This window comes from Balearica regulorum, chromosome 7 (assembly GCF_011004875.1).
Source record: "Balearica regulorum gibbericeps isolate bBalReg1 chromosome 7, bBalReg1.pri, whole genome shotgun sequence".
In the NCBI taxonomy this organism is placed as follows: Eukaryota; Metazoa; Chordata; class Aves; order Gruiformes; family Gruidae; genus Balearica; species Balearica regulorum.
In genome coordinates this window covers 6,955,352-6,974,012 of record NC_046190.1, presented here as the reverse complement: position 1 = coordinate 6,974,012, position 18,661 = coordinate 6,955,352, and the positions used below count along the sequence as shown (strand labels likewise).

The 18,661-nt window shown below is 43.3% G+C and overlaps 1 long non-coding RNA gene across 5 annotated transcripts in view; it reads right to left on the bottom strand.

Moving 5' to 3' along the window:
* Positions 1 to 18,661, bottom strand: part of LOC142602550 (uncharacterized) — a 107,966-nt gene that overhangs the window by 45,349 nt on the left and 43,956 nt on the right. The window contains exons 1-3 of one of the 5 annotated variants that reach the window (XR_012836294.1): positions 9,904 to 10,506; positions 7,775 to 7,984; positions 2,837 to 3,326 (exon numbers count right to left, since the gene is read on the bottom strand). The exons of 3 other annotated variants lie outside the window; for them this stretch is intronic. This is a non-coding gene — a long non-coding RNA (uncharacterized LOC142602550). Of the gene's footprint in view, positions 1 to 2,836; positions 3,327 to 7,774; positions 7,985 to 9,903; positions 10,507 to 18,661 lie in introns of those variants that run through there. One more of the 5 variants, XR_012836293.1, reaches the window with a different exon arrangement.

Sequence of the window (18,661 nt, the reverse complement as noted above, 5' to 3'; positions counted from 1 at the left end):
TCTATTAAGTGAGCCATATGGCATCAAGACTGGCAATTTAAGTGGGAACAGACAACAAATAAATGGAGCAGAAAGCTAAACCTTAGACAGCCACAAAGACTGGTTCAGAGATGAGCTTGAAGAGAGACAAAAAGAACCATTTCGCAAAGAGCGAGAGGAGTCTTGAACAGAGGTCATTAGGGAAGCCACCGGATAATCAGACTGCTGTGCTGCTCTATTACAGGTATGTTATCGTGCAGATCATAGACCCCAAATCATTGGTCCATACTGTGTTCATCAGTTCATTGCTCGACCTCTGCAGCCCACTCCACACGACATGCCAGATAATCAGCCCCCTCCAGCCCCGCACTGCAGTGACCTCCTGCAGCGCTGAGAAAGGGTGGTAAGTCCAAAGGGGAGGCCAAGCAGCTGAACATTATCAAAGTGAACCAACACTCCTGGATTCTGGCTGTGCTGATGGCAGACATACAAAGCAGGCTTAGGTTGGTGGAGCCATTTGCAGGGATCTGGCAAAATTGAGCACAAAACAGTGTCTTGAGAATGCCCCTCTGGGCTCTAAAAGCTGCTTTAGAGAGAGGAGGAAGAGCAAAGCCTGCCCAGCAGCTCACTCCCTTGGGCTCCTCATATTACTGATGCTGGCGAGGGGGGAAGGAAGACTGTAAAACAAGATTTCTCTAGCTCTGCCCTCATCTATGTTATGCCCATTTGAAGCTTTCTGCTCACATTTCTAAGTACAGACATGACTCTCAGTGCTCCATGTGGGGGTAGATATCATTAACCAAGGACATGGGTATCCTACCTATTTGCTCTCAATAGGAAACAACGGGAGACTCAGTGGGGAAATGGGAGCTAGCAGGGGAAGGAAGGGACAGATTCCAGCTTTCTGCATTTCAGCAGGGCTACAAACAGTTAAATGGGTCACCCCACCTTGATGTGGCATGCTGCACTAGGACAAAGGAAAGATCATAACTTAGTTCAACTGAACGATTAACATCAGTCTGCAGCACAAATATTACTTGATGTTTGTGCATGCAACCAAGCTGAATGCAAGAGCACAGGGCCAGGTGGCACGGGAAATAATACAGGAGAGCCTGTACTTCCTATGTGGAGCATAGGGTACCCCTATAGGGTACCAAGGCGATGTCAGGAATCACATGGAGCCTATAATGAAGGGGTACAGGGCTTGGTACTCTTTATCCTCTGGTCAACATTTGATTTTAATAAGAGGAAGGTCAATTCCTTACACAGCCCAGTAGTACCAATACAGACTTTTTGGGCAGAGGGAAATAAGGAGCATGCTGGCTTCTGGCCCTTGCTAAAGCATGAAGTATCACAGCCTGCTGCAGCCAGCATCATACACCAGCTCCTGCGTGACAAGGAACAGCGCCCACCATTTGTCAGCATTAACTGGAAAAAAGCACATTTCTCCTTACTTCTTTAAGATTAGAGCCCCTCCCAATGTTAGTCATACTGGGGAATTTTGCCTGTCATAGTTATCCCATTACTGAAGTTGTAAGCAGTGTTGGAGCATGAAGGTTTTGGGCATAAAAATCTCTTTGGTTATTTTCAGAAGTTAAATGTGTTTCAAAAGGCTTGGGTCTAACATAGGGACTATGCGGAAGGGAATACTGGAATGCTGGGAAGTTTAAAAGGCCTGACGTATAAGTATTTCTGCAACTACATGATTTGGAAACCAAGAAATGGGAGGATAGTTTAGTTTATTACAAGGTTGATTTCTTTTCTGATTTCTATAACAGAGTGTTTTTATCATGTGAAATGATACACAGTGCCACAGCTAGTTAAATAAAACAAGTGGGAGAGAGAAGAGAAATAATTCTGAAACCTTTCTAAAATGAAAGCTTTCTTCCAGCTCAGGAGCCATAAATAAAATCAAGTATTTGCCCTCAGGGAAGAACTTAACACAACTCCAGTTCAGCTAAAGGAATCTTTTACTGAGGCACGTCTTTGCCCCCACAGTCTGTTACCGTGCCTTCTTGTCGCTCTCTTCTGTTTGGGAGTCAGAGTCAGTCTCTGCATTTAATAGCTGTGCGCTACCAAAAGTCACCCTGAAGGAGCCAACAAAGCCAATAAAATTTGGACAAACCTGATTTCTAACAATTGCGGTTCCCTGAAACAGGACTTCAGCCTTCAAAGCTTATCAAGCAGCCTGCACACTCCACTGACCTCAACACCTCCCACCATCAATGCCCGAGTTTCTCACAGCACCACAACCTTGCTCCTTACAAGACAGTGCAAAAGTTGCAGAGCTTTCCAGTGCTGCCGGATTATTTTCCCATACTTGAATACATGCTCCATATGAAGCTGTGCCAGCTTGGAGGGCTTATTTCAGAAGGGGCTCCCAGCAAGCCAGTTTACCACACTGAGAACCATCTGCAGTCCAAGTTCATTTTCCCCGTCCATCTGAAAACCACAGAGAAGCCAAACAGAATCACATCTGAAGAGCCATGTAGTCACAGTTCCCCCCTCCTTCTTTCACCACAGTTAAATACTCTCTTCCTCTCTCCCTCAAAAGCAAAACAAACCCTGAAAACAAAAGCAAATCAGAACCTTTTATGAAGTGAGGAAGGACAGTGCAATAGGTTCCATGATATCAGGATGGCCAAAGACTTCATATAATAAGTCTCAAAGGTCATACAAGGAGCCATCTTGCCTATGCACATGTGCAAACATCTACATACTAGTCAAAGTTGGTTTGTTATAGTGAAACACACATGACTGATAGCCCTAACAGACCTAATTATTAGCTACAGCTCAAATGCTACTTACTGGGAACAAACCTACTGCTGAAGAGATGGAAATGATACCACACACTTACATTAGGAGTTTGCACTGCATCCATACCAACGTTAGATTGGTCCCACCTCCAGTATGTTGGTGGGGCTTGACGGCTTCTCCAGCAATGCTTTTCTGCACTGATGATGAGGACGTGGGAATTGGAAAGCCTGGGATATACTGGTACGTTTTCAAGAAGCATCTTTTTCTCTCCCTCATCACTTCCCCAACATCATTACCTAGTGTGGGCTCCCATTTCTGGTAGTTCAGATTAGCAAATAGTGTTAACACCTGCTCCCCTGTCAGATGTCTAAATCAGCCACAAATCCAAATGCAACAGGCCAAATCACTTTTTAATTCCACCTGTATAAATCCAAAGTCACTTCCCAGTGAACTCGGTAGAATTGCCCCAAATTTACTACAGTATAATTTGAAGTAGTGCAGAAAAGGAGAGTATGAGCAAGTTCCTATTCAGGCTGGCTTGCAACAGTTGGTGACATTATTTTCTTCTTGGAGTAAAACCTGTCAAGATCCTGTAATGAAGTAAGATAATGCCTTTGTTGCACAGAACTTCACTTTCAAATACCAAAATCATCTTATATGGCGTAAATCTGCGTTCATCACATTTGTCAAAAGCCTCATTTCCAGCATAATTTACCTTCCCCCTTAAAGACTTGCTAAGCCAGGCTGCCCTGAGCTCCAAACATCTGAAATAACCCAGAAGAGCGCATAGTGGCAAGGGGCTTCTGAGGCAATATGGTAATCTTGTTTGCAGCCTGGCTTTTTCTGCATTTCTGTTTTGCCTGTGTGTTTACAAAAAGCTAAAATTTTATATTTCAAAAAAGCCTTCCAAAGGTATTACACCTCTTAACCTTAGAGCAAGACAAACCAAACCTCAAATATATGAACTTAGAACTGTTCACAGACTGCTTTACAGTGTGTTGCAACTTCTTTGTAAAGAAAACAAATCACACACAAGCACGCTCACACTGTTAAATAGTATGTGGAAGACTTGGGAATCGGTTTTAAATAAAAGCTGCTAGCACAGCAGATGCACCATTGCTGCTGTTTGGGGGGCTCGTTCATTTTAGGTACAGCAGCCTTCTGAGACCTTCACTGCCCTCCCAATTCTGGACCTGTCATGAGCAGCTCTGAACAAAACTACTCCATAAGACAGTCCCCCCGTCAGCAGGATACTCCAGAGTCTGCAGAGAACAGCAGCTTTCATTACTTCTAAGCACTCAGACAGCAAAATGACCCAAGACCCTCAACAAGCAGAGGAATGAGAATCCACAAAAACCCCTGCTTCGGTGGGATGAGGAGGTTGCATCCAGCGTTCAGGTGTAGGGACGGAGCTTTCTGCTTTCCCCAGAAGAAATACATCCCCACGGGGCCTTGCCAGGAATGTGCCTACAATAGCATGGAAATAATAATACACCGATATTCCAATTCCAGTAACAACTTTGGAAAATGCTGAGTTTGCCAAAGCTGATTCATGTGTCTGTGCGGGGGGGAGGGGGAAAAAGGTGATTTTAACACATCTTGTTCCTGCCTCCTGTTTCTCTCTGCTTCTTTGAATTTCAAAATTCAAATGCTATAATTGGAGTTAAGTGAAAAACACAATTTCTGTCATATGAGAAACTGACATTTTGGCATGTTTTCACACTGAATCAGAACCAAAAAAAAAATAATCTAAAATTTCTTATGAAGTGACAGTCAAAAAAAAAATCCAGTTTTGAACCCATCCGTATTGATACATTTAAACATTTTGTTCTGAGAATGTCAAAAAAAAAGTAACACATTAAATCCTCCTGAAGTATATCAACATTTTATGTGAAGAATCCAAACAAACACAGAATCAAGGATTTTACCTTATCAAAGCAAAACAAAAATGTTCCTCAGTTGAAAATATCTGTGCAATTGACACCTCTCAGTAAGATATTCTGATTTTGATGCAACTGCATTTCCTGACAGAAAACCGTTCCATCAGAAATTCTGATTCACTTTCCTGCAATATAAACATGTTTGTTTTACACGTGCCTAGGAGCAAATGTCACTTTGCAATATTTTCATTGGTTAGGTGCCTCCACATAAGTATGGGGATATACCGAGTCTGGGTTGGTTTGTCCCCATTTTCCCCCTCCCCATGCAGAACATGTACATTTATCATCTGATTAAAAACATTATTTATCTTTATATAAAAACATATATTTCCTAACAAGCCAAGACATTTATAAATAACTTATAATACTACAGCTGAGTGCTAAACATCATGATTTAGGGTGAAAGAAGAAACCTTTCTGATCATTGTCCTTTAGTATTTCAAAGCCCATTTTTCATGTTTATTTGCTGTCACTGGTGATAAGTGATTGCCTTGCTGTATTGCATTTCCTCTGCAATGGTGAGTTGTTTGCAAAAGGAATGGAGGACAAGCTGTCACATCAAAGAGAAAAGACTAAAACCCACCAGGAGGTGAAGCAGGGGTTTATTGTCTTTTGCCCTGGGTTTTGACAGTTAATTAGCTCTCATCCAATTTATGCTCGTGTGGCAGCTACTCCAGGGTCAACAGCAACAACTCCAAGGTGAGGTGAATGCAAAGGATACAAGACAGGAAAACCTGCTACGGAGCCCCAGGAAAGCAAAGGGCTTCATCTTTCACCCCCAGCCACGACTGATGGACTTGTTCCCTAATGAAGCCTTTGACTTGTTTATTTTTTCCCCTCACTGCATGGAGGCTTCTTTCAACAGCTTTGGGCACTGAGGAACTGCGAAAGCGGCTGCTAAATTAAGCAGTCAGCATAGTAGCATCTCTGGAAAAACGCTGTCCCTTCAACTTGCTTTGCGCCAGCTGCCTTGGGAAGAGGAAGAAGAGGAAGATGTCAATGAGAAGGTGCTGGTGAAGGGCTTCACCCAGAGCCTGCGGTGCTCCGTGGGGCTGGACTTCACTCTCTGCTCTTCAGGACCATTTTGTCTCCTCAGCCACCTCTTCTGGCATCCAGAGATCTTTCAAGACTTTGTAGAGCAAATGTGCTTCCCCTCTTGTTACCTGTTGCTCTTGCTGCTGCTTTAGTGGGTTTTGCCACCTGCACTTTTTTTTTCCCCTCACTGCCAGTTTGAAACCCCGAGTGTGGGAAACAAGCAGTGCCCAAGCTACGCTCCTGCGGCAGGAGCAGGAAAGCAGGTATAAAACCTTTGATCAAATCACAGGTCCCAGCTGCAGTAAAAGCTTAACCCCTGGAAGAGTGCTGCCTGACTTGATCCCTAGCGAAACACAGCAAGACCTCACTTCTGAAAAAGAGGTTGGATCAATATAAAGGTCATGTAAATGTCTCAGGGGAATGTAATAGACAGTAGCACTGGAAAAAGAGAATTGGAAATGAGATGTGAATTCACTTTATATTAGAGTAAACATCCACTGGATGGGAACTTCCAGACATAACTGAACCAGGCAAGGCTCAGACTGGAGACCCAGCCCTGAATACTGCAGAGCTCCTTGGCAATGCCTAAGATGTGCCCCCTTGCCAAGCACAACCTTCGTACCTTGTAGACAGTACCTGCTGTCTCAAAAAATAGTTTATTTTCTAAACTTAGCCGTTCAGTTCTTACCCAAGGAGAGCTGGGCAGTTTCTAGGCACACAGGAAGCATTCTTCCTACAGACACACTCCTAAAGAGACAGCCTCATTTAGCCACATTAAATATGGAAAGCACTGCAGTAAAACTAGCACTGGCAAAACATCCAGGGTCCTCTCTAAATACTGCACTTTTCCCATGATGGCACCCGATGGGATCCAACAGCTGAATTCCTCCTTTCCTGCCCCATGCTGCTATGTGCATCCCATCAATGACACCACAGTCCTTTATACTCTCTTCATAACATACATTGAAAAGCCACCAGCAAATTGTGAGTCTGAAGCACAGAATTATCAAACTTTTTCTATCAAAGTCACTTCTGGGGAAATTTCCTGTAAGTAAGCCAGTCTCTAACAGGAGTCACCATGAGCGAACACTGAGCTACCAAACACATTGGTCATCCTTCTGCTCATGGCTGCTGGAGGCAGACTGATTTAATGGCTAGTGAAACACAGCAATGAGCCCACACGAATCATCTACAGGAGCTGAGCTTGTCTCAAGGATGCAAAACGCTGAGAAATTCCAGCTGAGCTGAAGAGCCCATCCCCAAACACGGGGTCAGCAACAGCAGGGGAGCCAACACCTTGTCCTAATCCCCTTGGAGGTACCAATAGAGGCACACACTTCTGCACGTGACTTCCCTGCTACCCAGTGAGGCACAGCCACCTCTGTGACTCTCCCTCTGAGAGCTCATGGCTGAAGTGACAAAGAGGGACCTCTGTTTTATTAGAGATCTCAGCCCAAGTTCACTGACTACAACTTCAGATTCATCACCCAGGAGCCTAAATTAGATGCTCCTCTCCTCCAACTACAAGGAGCTGAGCCCTTAAGAGACTCATCTCATCCAAGCACCTCATATGGCTAGGTGGGACGATGCTAGCTCCTGCAGCCTGTTCCTAACATCATCTGGGATAACCTTATATTATGCAAAAAACCACAATGCTATCTTAACAAAGGACAAATGTAATACAAATCGTATGAAAGTGGTCTCATGAGATGCATGCAGCAAACTAAACACCACACTAAACTTAGCCCGTGAGCTTGTAGCTTTGTGTTTCTCTCAGCTATGAGTCATTGCATGTGGTAGAAAACTGCCTTCCTCCCCCAAAATATCACAGAAAGTAAGCAATGCCTCACGTTACAGTAAGAGAGGCTCTACGCAGCAGGGGCCAGAATTGTGTTACTCACAGGGAGCCTGAAGACTTGGCAACGTCGCAGCCAAATCTGTCAATTATGTTTCACACAGGCCATTGAGCAACCAGCAGAAGAGAATCATTTGGAGCCAGTCCTGATCCAGCAAGGTTCATATTAGAAATAGGATAAAGACCCTTTCAATTCAAGGTCGCCTACCTCCTTTCTCTTCGGTTCCTTGAAAGCCTTGCTCCAATCTCCTCCCTTGCTATCGTGAACATTGTGCACAGCACACGTCCTTTCCCCGAGGTGGCGTGATGTGTGACTGCTGCCTCAGGACTTGGATGCACCGCCTGGGAAGGCTGCCAGCAGGACAAGGGAAGCGAGCACCTCTCGCAGATTAGCAATGACTCCAAGCAAGCCTTTCTTCTGCACAAATTTGGAAGTTTGAGAGTTTGAGCATGTATGCTAAACACTTCCCAGCAGATTTAACAAATTTGCATTGGCAAACATTCAGTGATTCATCTCAGGTCTCCTTCAAAAATATGCACATCAAGTACCCTGATGTGTGTTACCTGAGCATGTCCCTCAGTGCTGTAAAACACCATGACTCACTGCACTGCTTCAACTCAGGTGCTGCATCCGCTTTGCAGTGCAGGCACTATAAAATAAGGTACTGAATAGTCAACTCAAAGGGAAGGCAAGTCAAAAACCTTGAATCTGAGCCTTCTGCTTTGATCAGAAGACAGTTTCTTCTGTACACACTTCTCTTAGCAAAGGAAAACAAGTTCTTTAATACCAACTCCAGAATGCCATGCATAAACATGAAGAGACAGCCACCAGCGAGAGCTAAGAAATACATGTATACGCAGCTTGACAGTAGCTTTCCACGTGGTTAATATCCAACTACTGCCTATTTTGGGACAGCGAGCCATGACTGGGGCCACAAGACCGGGGCTTTCACGCCCCCTCCCTGCACCGGCAATTAATCACACAGTGCAAGGAGTCAGAAAAGTCTCAAATGCCATGACCAAGGCAGGTGCAGGCTCTGCAGGACAGTCTCAATCACATAATGGAGGAGGACTCTATATTGTCTGAAGTGTTCCAAGTCCAGCCAGGGTGGGATCGGTATCCACACCAGGCTTTTTCATAGATTTTTTTGGTACTAATTTACCCCAGTTCATACCCATGAGGAGCACCAGACATTCCTCCGCTACCTCTCACTGAGGACTACCAACACTTCTTTTGCGTTTACGGAGACTGCATGGGGGAAGCAGAAGCTTGAAACCAATCACAGCACTTTACCACCCTCTCCATTAAAAGGCTTTTTCAAATATCTGCTGCTACTCGAAGGACCTGAATACACAGGACAGCCAAGACCAGCAGCTCACAATGACCTGGTTAAATGTCTATTTACCTTTGGAAAGAACACAGTGAGGCTTTTGAGAATGGCTTATAGAGCATAAAACTTCTAAGGGAAGATCAATAGTTGGACATCAAGTACCTCTCAATTTCAAAACCATACCAAGAACATTTTTGACATGTGCATGCATCTTTCATCCATGGAGCTGTAAGTCAGACTCATGAGAGAGGGTTTGGGGCGGGGGCGTTCAGCTACCCTCAACCCATCACTTTTCATTTCTGACTGCACTGCAAATTTGTTATGCATAAGGAAAGTAGTCCTAAAACACAATTAAGAGCTGGAGTCATGAGGTCATAGCCTTGCAGCTGTGAAACAATGACCTCAGCGCAAGACATAGATGGAAGATACAGTAATCCCTATTAAAGAGGGAAGCTGGCAAATAATGCTTTCTAAATCATTTAAATTTGCAGCATGCTGAGCCGAGGGTGCGTGAGGCTGGAGGGGAGCTGAAGTAGCTGCGCCAATAGATTTATCTGCTCCCTGGGGTTCGAGAGGCACCCTGCTAGCAGAGGCACTGGAGAGCTGGATGAGCACTGTGTGTCTAAACATGCACACAAACACACACAATTTTTGGCCTCGTCACCCAGGGACTAGAGGGGCTTTCTGCTGGGGGCCTCCCTGCTGACACAAAGCAGCCTGGTTCACACACACCAGACATAGCTTTAGTTTCAGGATGTCACAGCTCCAAAGCAGCCCTCAGGAGATGCTTTATTGAAAAGCTCGTCTCAAGGCTCTATTCATACCCACATCTTTTGTGCCTTCCTAGTACTACAGAGAAACTCAGAGCTCCCACGAGCTCTCAAGCACCCTCTGCACAGAACTTACAACACAAAATTCTCCTCAAGGGCATCACTTTTCTGTCAGGCTCTTCTCCCTCCCCCGAGTTTCAAACCCCTTGGCTTTTGAGCAAGTGCAAAGCTTTCACCTTTGAGCAGTCACTGGAAGAAAGGTGATGCAACCTGTGGGAGGAAGAGATGTCAGAGGAGAAGCAGTCGAGCAGAGGAAAGAGTCTCTGTTCACCACAGGTCTGCTGGCAGTCAGAGATTATGAGATGTAGCTGGGAGGAGAAGTGCCATTGCACAATCAGTCAAAGCAGCGGTGTTTCTTTTAGAGGCATTCAGATGCCTGGGCATCCTACTGAGTCTCCAAATAAATAATATTTGATTGTGACAAGTGCCTAGCATACTTCTGAATGCTGTAAGAAAATAATGCACTGACATTATGAAAATATTAGAGTGGCATAAGTCAATCCCACTCATCCCATTAAGAACAACAACAACAAAAAACCCCAAAAGCCCACACATTTGATTTAAAAAAAAAAAAAAAAAAAGAATATCCTCACCACCATTAGCAATCATAAAAGCCACTATTCTGGCAAAGCTCAAGCTACCTGCAGAGAATTCACTTTCCTTGTCTCCTGACAAGAAGCTCAAGGGAAAAATGCCATCCATCCCTCTTTGCTCTATATGCTCCATTCTGCTCCATATGGTGCTGCCTGATAGTAAATGAGAAATTAAAAACATTAGCACCAGCCTCTGCCCTCTCCTCCCCCCATCGCTTTCTCCCTGCAGTGACTGTAAAAAATATGCTGGCCCAAGCTGGAGACAAACCATTTAACTGCTGAGCTCCGGAGTCACATACAAGCTCTCTGTCGCCTGCTCAGTTCATAGATGCCAGTTTTGCCAATCACTGACTGTCCTTCTGAATTATTTTGTCTTGGAAAATAATCCTATTGACAGACTGAAACTCACCTCTTGGATTTATTTTTTTTTTATTCAAAACATCAAAAAAAAAAAAAACCCAGACAGTCAGAAATTAAAACTGACTAAAACCTTTGAGTTTGAGACAAGCAGCAGTAAGCTGTAATATTATATCCCAGTCCTTCCAAAAAAGAATTTTCAGAGACATCCTTTCTCATAAAAAAAAAATTCTGAACCAAAACCATTTTCCAGTAAATTCTAGTCATAATCTTCAACTGCCATGTTACTTTATGTCTTAGATTCCTTCAAAATCAGCTTCAGCACGTGCCATGCGTAGTCAGGTCCTTCATAAAAATATTGTAAAACAGGATCCAAATTTTTTTTTTTTATTTTGATACTTTGGAGCAATTGAATGAAAAGCCCAAGAATCGGGGAAAATATTCAGTAGGCACTGAGTTTTTATTTTTATTATTCCTGTAGCACCCATGAGCAGAGGCAGGGGCAGGTGCCACGTCAGCTCCGAGGAAGCTGTCCCTCCCCAGCGCACACAGTAGGAGTCAAAGCCAAACAAAGGGAGAAGAGGTCACGGTGAAACAGGCACGGTGAACATGACAAATAACACATCACCATGTGCGAGCATACGATCTCTATAGATTAACCTTGGTTCCTCGCAGAATAGCCATTATAATCATGCCATTTTTGTAGGCATCACAGCCTTTTGGAAAGATTTGAATGCTGAGGGTAATTAAGCTTCATCATCAGGCTATCACAGCGACAGCCTTGACTTTCACAGGCAGTGCTACGGACGTCACTGAGCCTCCTGTGCATAAGGGTGCTCTGCCGAGAGGATCCCTCCCCTGCGGGCAGCACCTCAGCCCCGTGCCTCCAACCACATCAGCTACTGCCCAGCTCTGCTCTTCCTCACTTACCAAAAGAGTGAAGACTGAAATATTCATGACAAGGGTACAAGTGTGGCTGTTAAGGAGGATGCTCTTGCACACACACTTATATGCATCTATATACTGTGTAAGAAGGTGCTTGGCAGGGCACCAGGGCAGAGCCACCAAAGCAAAACCGCCAGTGATCAGCCAGTTAGCCCAGGAGCCTGTGGAGATGGAGAGTCTGTCCATCGCAAAAGTTGCAGTGTGTTTTCAACAAGAGCTCTCAATAAACACCGATTCAATTGCTCCATTGATCTTTCCACGTACACCCATGATTTGACACAGCAGCAGGTCAAATGGTGACATCTGGCACTGCTCACACAGGGGCACCAGCTGAGATCCAGGCTGCCCATCAGGGTGCCTGCGCAAGGTTTGGGATGCCGCCGTCTCTGTTCTCATTAGCCTCCACACCAAAACGTTACCACCAGGAGGATAAGGCAATAAAGCCCCTCAAGCAGAGGCGACTTAGACCTGGAGAAGTGTACAAAGGAAGAAGCGATAACAGATCTCCATTTTTCATTCATTCTGTGAAAAAAAGCTTGCTCCGACATTTAAAACACCACTGATAATTGCCAAAACTGCCTCAGACTTCATAACTGCCACATGAACAAAATCTACAGCCTTAGCTACAATTCACTTAGCATACTTCAGTCCAGCACAAGCCAAGTGCAGAGAAAGCTGCCTCCTGAAAGGAGGCACTGGCTTCATCATTTAACGAAGCCAGCATAACCTGAGAAATCACTGCTCTTCCCACCCTCTCCCCTCCTACAACAGCGATGGCAGCTATTTCCCATAAAGGGAGCATGGAAAATAGGATGCATGAAGCTTGCAAACTGGGCAATAAAAGAGGTGACAGTAGCCTATAAATACCAGGAAGTAGAGAGGAGGAATTCAAGGATAAAAGTGAGAAGTGGCCTGAAACTGGAAATGGAAAAATCCATGCTGAGCATGATGGAGCTCTTACCTATGCGGAGAATTACAAGGAAAATCATTTACCTGGAGAACATGACTATAGATGCTCAAAAGAAAATGAAATACTTGCAGGGAAATGCAGTAACAGAATTCCCTCTCTAACTAGAAGATTGTTCTGATGTTCACTCCCTTTCTTACAAAAGGCAAAGGGATTCATACCTAATTAAAAAACCTACCATAGCATAGGTCAAAAAGTGAGTCCTATCTAGTAAGCCTTTGGAAAGTACACCTCTCAACTAACTGCCAAACCAAGCACTTTTTATTAAATATATCTTTGCTGCATACGTAAAAAAAAAAAGAAATCTAGTAGCAGAGGGCTATGTGAGAATGCTCCTTCTCTCTTGATCATTGTTTCTCCAGCCAGAAGGATAATGCCACGTAACATGCAATGCATATAGACAAGTAATTCCTGTTCTCCTTCAAAAAAAAAAAAAAACACAAAAACCCAATCGAACCTTTGCCACAATGTCAGAGTCCAGATTTCACTCCAGGGCATTTAAAATGCATTTCAGGTCACCATGCTTAGACCAAAGAGCTGGCCAGGATGCCAATGTCTCCTCATTTGAAAGGAGTGGGCAGGCCTATGCCAACGTTCAAAATACATGCCATCAGTGCTGAAAGTGGATCACACCAGGGGAAAATGCCTTCTTGCACTTTAACAGGCAAGATTACCTCCTTGCATTGGGCTCAGACACAGCCATAGCTGTCTGCATGTTTGTCACCACTACCCACGGCTGGACTTACCAAAGGGACCAAGAGTGCCAAACACAGCAGCCAGCCTCCTCCAGCAGCACTGGCTGCTCAGAGCACGTCATGCTCTACACTCTGGAGATCCTCCTGCTCCTGTGTCCAAGTCATGGCCATCAGCAAGCAAAACCCAGCAACAGAGTCTCCCTCACCACCTTCTAACATAGCTGTACTTGCAGAGAGAAATGCAGCCAATAAAACCAAGAACAAAAGTAGATATGAGAAGTTCTCCTCTGGTAGCGCAGCTGCAAAATGTGCTGCAAGACGAGGCCAGGATGAAACGAAGGGTAACCACTTTGGATCTATGTGGCAATTCCTTTCAGACAAAGGTTTCCCACTTCAGTTCAAAGGTTTGTGATATGCCCACCCACCTAAGCTTTTGCGATGCGCTGAAATTAGAGTGTTACAAACAGAGTCCATTAAAATCTGACACACAAAAAAGGCAGGCAACCCCCATCATTCACAAGTCCAGGAGTACAGGCACACTGCTCACTGACATGGTCTCAGCTCCAAGCCTGCAGACACATTGGCAGATGTCCCCCGGGTTTTTCCAAGCCTTTGAGGCTGTTCAGTCAAGTGTAGACGCTGTCTGTGAGCCCCTGTCATTGCTGTAGCTTCTCTGTTTGAAGGTGTCTATAGACTTGGGGCCCCTGTACTAATGCAGCGCAGTTGCAGGAAAAGCTCTGAGGGAAGCTTAAGACCAGGATAAACAACTTGTTACGGTTAATGGTTTTCTCAGTATTTCAACCAATGCAATGCCAGTCACCCAAAGGCGAGGCTGTGAGTCTCAGTATTAGCACAGGCATAATAGAAAGTGCTTTTCAAGGTCTATCTTCCTGCTAATACTGGATTACTTTATATTGTATCATAAAAATTGTCCCAATAGTGGCTCAACAAGCTAGAACTTGATTCAGAGACCTGCCATGTTACTGATGCAGCTGAGGTCATGAACTACAAATAGAGCAGATAATTAGAAGGGAAGTGCGTGCTGCTGAGCAAACACATCAGGCATAGGAAGATTTTCTGTGCTGGAAAGGTAGAGACACTGCGTTTACAGAACTACCTGAGCATCTGGTTTTGTATTGGTTAGAAATCACATCCACCAAAAACCAAGGACCTGAAGGCTTACAAATACCAGAATATCAGCCTATGTTCATTGCAGTTGCTCTTTTAGGGTTTAAACATGGGGCTCTACATAGACCTGAAAGAGCAAATTTACCAGTGGCATAACACAATGCAGGCAGCCCTTAGCAGAGCTATCCCCTTATTTCCTAGGAAAATGAGATATCAGGGACAACCCTCAGGGACTAACAGATCACATTCATTGCTGGGAGAAATGGAGAGAGATGCACTGCAGCAAACAGAGCTGTGCACAGCTTCCACCAGCAGAAAACAACAGGCTTCGCTGTGGTGTTGTACACCCTGGAAAGCAGAGCATGGATACCTCCCACCTGGAAGAATTCAGTTGACCTGTCTGCTGGGAGAAAAATGCTTACTTTGCTACAGAAGCAAAATATTAAGTGCTCTTCATTCTTGCTTTAGCTGTGAGCTTTGCTGGTTTTCTCGTCTCATTTCAAGACTTGGTTAATTTTTGTGTTTCACTTTCTTCTCAAAAGCTGGCAACAGACCACCTGTTTTGAATGCACCTTTGTGCCTAAGGACATGGTAGACAAACAGTCCGTTCATACTTTTAAGAGACACTGTGCGTGTGGACATCAGGCAGTATTCAGATGCTTCAGAAGACATACAATCCGCATAATTCATCTTGTCACTAGTGTAATACTATGCCATTGACAAAACCCCTACATAAACACCCAGCTGGTAATATGATTACGCCCTGAGGAAAAAAAGATTGATAGTCTTGGTGATTTTACTGTGCTCTAACAACAGAAGCCATCTTTGTCCACATATATCTCTAATCCTTTCCCGAAACATTAGTAAATACCATTGCCTGACAAAGGTGAGCTCTACAAGTTAGTAACACGTCACAGAAAGAACGAGCTAAAACCTCAGTGTCAAGCTTGATGCTACAGCCCTTTTGCTCACTAATGAAGCTGCAGATACCAGAGATATTTTTAAGATGCCTGCAAATCATGTTATAATCCACAAAGAAAAGTTTAGCTATGATAGGAAGACACAGAATGTCACAGAAAAATAAAACCTAAAATCTCCCAGTGCTATTAAAAATGTCCAAAGAGCCAACACAAAAAGCCTTACCTGACATAAAACAAAAATTTAAACAAATATTCTTCAGTGTTGTAATTCCTGGAACAAAACTTATTAGCAAATCTAAATTAATTCCGCTCCAGGCATTATGATACACTATCAGTTACTCCCTCGCTCCCCCTGGGAAATATTTTGCTATTGCTGTCAGTCAACTGCTTGAATGCTTGGAGTTTACCAGCTGCATAACATATATTGATTTTTGATGAATGACATCTCTCTCTGGGCCATTATGGTTTTGTTTTCAAACCTTATTTAATTGTTCGCCTATTTTTCAGTGAAATAAATGCAAAGTGTTTATTCTCCAAAGGCTGTAAACAGAGATCTCAGGTCTAGTTTCTATGACAACCTCACTTGATACAGCAAACCTAGATTATCTCTAATGACAGACATGAAGTTTAAATTGCACATTCTGCACAAACAGTGCACTGTTGACCTTTTATTGAAAAATGGAATACAGTGTGATTAGCATAATGTGCTATATGAAAGGGAAAATTGTGGAATAATGCAGATTGTACTCTAATCATAACTACTGTGCTAATCTCTAGCAAACTGTTTGCCAGAACATGAAGCTTTTAAAATTAAGATTTTTCCCAGACACCATTTTCAAATCCTGTTAGGTAGTAATCCTATCACATTAAATAGTTCTCAGATAACACTTGCTGCTTCTGCTATTTTTCTCCCATTGCAGTTTTTAACAGGGCAGTAAAAGTGGATACGCTTATGTAGAAATATGGCAAAAAAATTCGAGCTATGAGAACTATTTTTAAACCTCCTGAAGGCAGTTTTTTGCTCATGTTCACAAATTTGTTTGGAAGCAAGAACCAAAAGACATAGTCCTTTCTATCGGGTGCTGTCTTCCAAAATCTGCATGTTTTCCTAGGAGGAAAATTTGCGTGTATACTAGTGAATAAAGCACAGCTCATCTACAGAGACAGGAGGCTGCAGGAGACATTCTGCTTTGCAAGGGCAGAGACGGGAAATATCCTGCCTCTACACGCAGCAAGTTTCAGCAGGCTTTGATTTTGCCAGCTACAATTTGTTGCTGCTCACAGAAATGTCTGCAGCAATAACAAAATGTTAATACTTTAGGGAGTTTGGCGCATGAATTGAGGTTTCCATTGGGGTTGAAAGAGTCACGTGCTGCTCTAAGGGGACAGCAAGCAGTTAAGTGTGTCCTTCCCTCTGCAGAATACTTTTAACTTCATTTCCTTTAAACTTTCATGAAATAATAGGAAATATTTCAATTTACTGAATGAGATTTCAGCTCACTTGTATTCAACATAATCAGTGAACGGTCTGGAGACAACCAAAAAAACCAAACCATAATTAATATGAAAATACAGTTATAGATAGTAAAACTGATGGGTCAAGGAATTGGGAATGAGAGAAATTTTTATTCCTGCCATGCCCAAAAGTAATACCCGGTTAGTGTTATTCTCCTCCCTGTTTAAAAAAAAAAAAAAAAAAAATTAAAAAGTAGCATTGGCTATTTTTCTAGCGAGTGACAAGCATGGAGGAAAAAGATAAAAGTAACTCTCCATTGCAGAGTAGGAAGCCTTGGATTGTCCAAGCCTGGTCATGAACAGTGAATAATCACAGACACTCAGCTATTGCCCCTCTTTCTTTCAGAGGATGATAATCAGCAAGTAGATCTTATTAGCATCACATCAAAGTGGTCTCTCCATCCGTCCCTATTCAGCAAACAAGCTAAAAATTATTTTCAGGTGCTTGTCTACAGAACAATGCCATTAGAGGAAACCTATTCTCTCATTTCTCTCTCACTCTAATGGGTTTATGCCATTAATACTGTCAGCTGAGTTGTTTTTAACCAGCAGTTAAGGCAGCAGCAATAATAAAGTTGTTTTTTTTTTTTAGTACAGGCAGACCCCAGTCACTTGCATTCTAAGCAGCTATTCACCACCACCACTATTCTCTGTGTATCAAAAGAGCTCTGGTTTTCAGGGGTTTCCACTTGGCAGTATTATATTTTTCTTAATAAACATTGTCTTCCATTACAGCAGCTGACAGGAAAGAATCAATTAATTTAAAAGGCATCCACTTGTTTTCACATGGAGTTATTACACTTGTAAATGTAATCCTGACATTTGATATATAATATAGCAAACTGTGTGTTTGGTAAGGCGGCGTGTCCCAAGCTTAGGTATTTCTAATCCCTGCAACACCGCCCAAACTCGTCTGCTGTGATTTTAAACTTCACAGCCTCATATGATGGCAGTGAGCATTTGTGGTGCTGCTCAAGTGGTGGGTTATGGGACAGAGGCCATATTGACCATACCTGCACAGCTATTCAAATGTTACCACATATTTTAGAAATCTTTACCAAAAAAAACCCAAAGTAAATATTGACAACAAAAATGGCAGCAGAAGCCAACATGTCTGAACAGTAACTTTACAGGCAGTCTCCCTACCTACTGGTATGTCTAAACACAAATAAATGAGTGCTTTTACAGACATTGTAAATTATAAACCTATTTAAACATAGGCTCTCACCACTAGCCTCTGTGTCAGACTAATACATTCCCTGGACATTCAGTTCCACAGGTCAGAAGAACGTAATTACTTCCTTGTGCTTCTACCACATTTCTTCAGCTTCCCTCATAATATTTTTACTTAGGATACTGACTAATTTTGGTACCTCCCGTTAATTCTTATCCTCTGTTTCACGTTTCCTTCAGGCACAGTTTGCATAGCTCTAGTCACTTGTACAAATATTTAAAACCAGCAAGACAAACCAAGCATAACAAATCCAGAAATAAAGCAACTCCCACAGAAGCTAATGTTTACCCAAAACAGAGAATGAAATATTCCACACCTCTCTCCAGGCAGCCTCTTCTGTTTCTTTAAGGTGCAATATGATGACACTTGGATAATAAGGACCAAAAAGCCAAAGTCCTTGCCATTTCTGCATTCCCACCTTCGACCATCAGTTGTTCAACCTTTCCAGCCTACTCTATGTGATCCTGGAAGGGCTTCAGCTCCTGTAGGCTGAATGCGGGTGCAGACTTCAAGATGGTGAAGGCCCATCTATCAGCCCCATACTTGTCATACGAAAGAGTCTAGACTCCAGGCCAGACAC